The sequence below is a fragment of the Vombatus ursinus genome, unplaced genomic scaffold, assembly GCF_900497805.2.
Source record: "Vombatus ursinus unplaced genomic scaffold, bare-nosed wombat genome assembly UNPS02014837.1, whole genome shotgun sequence".
Classification (NCBI taxonomy): Eukaryota; Metazoa; Chordata; class Mammalia; order Diprotodontia; family Vombatidae; genus Vombatus; species Vombatus ursinus.
In genome coordinates, this window is record NW_020954615.1 from 11,842,859 (window position 1) to 11,848,161 (window position 5,303).

Sequence of the window (5,303 nt, forward strand, 5' to 3'; positions counted from 1 at the left end):
CACTTCTTCTTTCATTCTCTTAACACCTTATAATCTAGCTTCTGACCTCATCATTCCACTAAAACTGTTCTTTCCAGAATTACTAATCATATCTTAGTTTCCAAATCTAATGGCCTTTTCTCTATACTTATTCCCTTTGATCTCTTTGCAGCTGTAGACACTGTTGATCACTCACTTCTTTGATGCTCTCCTCTTTCTAGGTTTTTGGGACACCACTCTTCCCTGGCTCCCCTCTTACCTCTCTGACTGCTCATTCTCTGCCTCATTTGCTGGATCCATCTCCAGATCACACCCTCTAAGCATAGGTGTCCTTCAGGGGTCTGTCCTGGGCTCTCTTCTCTTTGCTCTCTACACTATTTACCTATCCCATTCTAAGTTCTCTCCTAACCTTCAATCTTGCACATTTAACTGACTTTTAGATATCTCAAACTCAATGTCCACTACATATATCAAACTCAACATTTCCAAAAAATTAACTCATTAGTTTCTCTCTAAACATCCCCCCTATTTTCACTTTCATTTTCAAGGGTACCACTATCCACCCAATCCTCTAGGCTCACATCCTAGGTGTCATACTCAACTCCTTACTATTTCTTACACCCTCCTCCCCATATCCAAACTGTCACAAAAGCCTGTCAAATTCACCTTTGGAGCATCTCTCAAGATATGTCCCCTTCTCTCTCATGACACTGCCACCAATCTGGGACAAGATCTAATCACCTCATAGCTAGAGTATTGCAATAGTCACTGGTGGGTCTGCCTGCTTCAAGTGTTCCCCCACTCCAGTCTACCCTTCATTCAGCTGACAAAGTGGTCTTCCTAATCTGCATATCAGACCACCTCTCTCTCTCTCTCTCTCTCTCTCTCTCTCTCTCTCTCTCACACACACACACACACACACACACACACACACACACACACACACACGAGTCAATAAACCACATTGGCTCCCTATTATCTCCAGAATAAAATACAAAATCCCCTGTTTGGTGGCCAAAACCCATCATAAAATAGCCCCCTCTTACCTTTCTAGTCTTCTTGAACTTTAGTCTCCTCCATATATTTGGATAGCAAATGAAGCAGAGAATGAGCAGTCAGAGAGGTAAGAGGAGAACCAGGGAAGAGTGGTGTCCCAATAACACTACCCTCCCAGCTATTACATTAACAAGACCTTCCATCTCTAGGCTCTGAGTATTTTCTGTCACACCTGGAATATCCATTCTTCTCATTCATCACTTAGCACAATGCTGCCATGTAGTAAGCACTTAATAAATATTGATTGATTGATTGAACTCTGTCTACTGGCTTCTCTGACTTCCTTTAAGTCCCATCCAAAATCCTGTCATCTACAGGATACCTCTGCCAATCCTTCTTAATTCTATTGTCTTCCTTCTTTTAATTATTTCCTATTTATCCTGTATTTAGACTGTTTTTACACATTTATTTGTTTGTCATATCTGCCATTAGATCATAGAAACCAATAAAGAGGCTTTGGCAATAAACCAAGAAAATATAACAATGATGGTTGTGATAGTGAGAGGAATGTAAAAGATACTATGGAGATAAAATGTATGAGATTTGGAAACTTACTGAATGTGAGTGATCAGAGAGTCATTATGCATACTAAATATAATAAATATAATGACCTCTGCTCTTTTTTTCCTTTGTGTAAAGGCTTCTGGCAATTTGCTTATGATTCTGAATCTTGGAGATATAATGTCTCTCCAGCTTCTCACCAGGTCTTCCTGGCTCACTTCAGTTCTAAATTCTTGAGGGCTTTGTACTTATGAAATCATCAGGGGTAGGGCTTATAAACAAGAGTTTCCACAGATAATTAACAGTGAAAATCATATTTTCAGAGATCTGGAGCTGGAAGGGGCCTTCCAAGACATCTAGTCCAATCCTTTGATTTTACAGTCAATCAGTTAATAAATATTTATTAAATGCCTCTTGTTGCTAGGCACTGGCCCTTGCCCCAAGGAATTATTAATCTAAGATGGGAAAAGAACACGCAAAAGGAAGCTGAAAAGGGAGTAGGGGCAGGGAAGAGAAGATACCCAGTATGGAAACAGATGGAGAAGTCTCAAGAAGTGCAGGCAGGTGGGAAATGAAGAAATGGCTGGCCTGGGGGCTTTACTTAAATGGAGCTTTTGGGAGGAGCTTTCCACCCTACCTTCCAATCAGAGGAAGCCCCAGTACTGAAAGAACTGATGTGGTGGGAATAACATGATTTATGTAACTTTGCAGGATGATGTGGTTTCTGGGGGTGAGATGAAGAAATCCAAGGGAGAGAAGAGGATTCAGAAGCCCAGAGGTATTAAGTAATGTGTAAGATTATGCAGGTGATATCAGGATGAGATCAGAACTATGTCTTTTAACTTATAAAATTGAGTTGCACCCCTCCACTCACACACACACACACACACACACTCACACATGCATGTGCACACACACACACACACACACCAACTTGTAAGTTTTCTCTTCCCTTTCTCAAAAAAAAAAAGAAACACAATATTTTGTATTTACTTTGTTTATTCTTGGTATTTATTTATTTATGCCTTATTCCCCTGCCTTGTTCATCCAATAGAATATAAGCTCCTGGATAGTAAAAGCCATTCTTTAAACCCCTCACACCTTGTGCAATTTTGGCATACAGTAGGCTTTTAATAATTGATCATTCCTTGAAGAGTTTTATTTTTGTTTTATTTTTGTCTCTGCATCTCCATCATCTAACACAGATCCAGGAGCATAGTAGGTGCTTAATAAATGCTAATCACCTTGTAATGGACTGTGATTTTGTTAATTTAGTTGCCTTTTAAAGTCATTTTTTTTAAAAGAAAGAAGGAAGGAAAAAAGGGAGGGGAGGGGAGGAAGGGGAGGAGGGAAGGAAGGAAGCTCAAATTTAGTGAGCAAAACAATGCATTTTGGTCCTTAGCTGGGTCCTCTGTAGGCACAAATTGGGAAAAAGAAAAAAGAAAGCAAGGGCCAGGAATGAGTCAGGCAACTCTCCTGAACTTGAACTTGGGAGACGCCTTCCCTCAGGGCCCAGGGACAGGCACAGTCTGGGAACAGCCGGGCAGAGAAGCCTACATCTCTGAAAGGTCGTGAGCTACATCTTTCACAGTCTAGGTCTAAGTATAGAATAGCCCAACTCCTGTGGCTAACCTTTAAATGGATAGCAAGTCTCTTAAATTGGATAGCAAGTCTCCCTGACCTCAAATGCCACTGTATCCCCAAAGCCTGGGACCTGGCTCGTTTATCACCTCTCTGGGTCCAGAGGCCCCCACAAAGATTCTCCACTGTGGTTCCCTCCACATCCTCTCCCCCATCCCGGTGCTTCATTATCTTACTTTGAGGAAATCTCCAAATTGCAAGGATCAGGCCTTACCTTAATATAAAGAATTTGTTCTGTGAAACTTGGGCTCAGTCAAAAGGTTGTACGCAAGAACCTAGAAGGCCACGTGTGACCTCAAGGCCAAAGGTTCCCCACCCCTGGCTCAGGGAAACAGCCACTCTTCATATTCTAAATATGGATCAGGCCTATTAGAAAACAATCATTTTGATAACAAATAAAAAAATAATCCTACTTGTTATTTTTCCCTAACCCTTCACAGTCTTTCCCCAATCTACCTTTCCATATTTATTATGCATTATCTCTGTTCATTGACTCCGTAGTCAAGGCAGACTGGCCTTCATATTGTTCTTCATATATGATCTTTCATCTCCCACCTCCATTTTCTTTGTCTCCCACATCTAACATGGACTTCCTTCTCACCTCTGCCTCTCAGAATCCATATTTCACTGAATGTCTATTTTTCCCCTTGAAGGATTATGCTCAGTTTTGCTGGGTAGGTGATTCTTGGTTGTAATCCTATCTCCTTTGCCTTCCAGAATATTATATTCCCAGCCCTCCAGTCCCTTAATGAAGAAGCTGTTAAATCTTGTGTTATCCTGATTGTGTTTCCACAGTACTTGAATTGTTTCTTTCTGGATGCTTGCAATATTTTATCCTTGACCTGGGAAATCTGGAATTTGGCTACAATATTCCTAGGAGTTTTCCTTTGGGGATCTCTTTTAGGAAGTGATCTGTGGATTCTTTCTATTTCTATTTTGCCCTCTGGTTCTAAACTATCAGGGTAGTTGTCCTTGATAATTTCTTGAAAGATGATGTCTAGGCTCTTTTTATGATCATGGCTTTCAGATAGTCCAATAATTTTTAAATTATCTCCCCTGGATCTGTTTTCCAGGTCAGTTGTTCTTCCAATGAGGTATTTCACATTGTTTTCTATTTTTTTCATTCTTTTGAATTTGTTTTACAGTGTCTTGATTTCTCATAAAGTCACTAGCTTCCAATTGCTCCATGCTAATTTTTAAGGAAGTATTTTCTTCAGTAAGCTTTTGGACTTCCTTTTCCATTTGGTCAATTTTGCTTTTTAAGGTATTCTTCTCCTAATTGGCTTTTTGGACTTCTTTTGCCATTTGGGTTAGACTATTTTTTATGGTGTTATTTTCTTCAGTATTTTTTGGGTCTCCTTTAGCAAGCAAATGACTTGTTTTTCATAATTGTGTCACTCTCAGTTTTTCCTCTACTTCTCTTACTTGCTTCTCAAAATCCTTTTTGAGCTCTTCCATGGCCTGGGACCAATTCATATTTTTCTTTTTTTTTGTTTTGTTTTGTTTTCGTTTTGTTTTTTAAAGGCAGTTGGGGTTAAGTGACTTGCCCAGGGTCACACAGCTAGTAAGTGTCAAGTGGTTGGTCTGAGGCCAGATTTGAACTCAGGTCCTCCTAACTTCAGGGCCGGTGCTCTATGCACTGCACCACCTAGCTGCCCCCAATTCATATTTTTCTTGAAGTCTTTGGATGTAGCAGCTTTGACTTTGTTGTCTTTTTCTGGTTGTATGTTTTGATCTTCTTTGGGACCAAAGTAAAATTATATGGTCAGACTCTTGTCACTCTGCTTGCTCATGATCCCAGCCAATTACTTGAGTTATAAACTCTTTGTTAGGGTAGGGGTCTGCTTACAGTGTGGAGAATGTACTGTCCCAAGCTTGGGGGTTTTGTGCAGCTGTTTTCAGAGATACTTCTAGGGACCTGTAAATTTTCAGTTCTTCCAAGGTGCTATGATCAAGGGTGAGGTGTTTACTCCTTTCCTTGACTGTGCTCTGATCTATGAGTGACCACAAGCACTCTTTTCTGCCTTGGAACTGTAAGGAGGATTCCCTTTCCACTGCCAAGGCATGCATCCAGTTTGTTTCATTGATAATTTACTGAATGTCTCCTTAGTGCAAGATTTTTTTTT

General features: G+C 40.3%; 1 pseudogene; it reads left to right on the top strand.

Annotated features, from left to right (window-relative positions):
- The first annotated feature begins 2,994 nt into the window (after nucleotides 1-2,994).
- The window catches only part of LOC114026307, a 13,872-nt pseudogene continuing 11,563 nt past the window's right edge, over nucleotides 2,995-5,303 (top strand).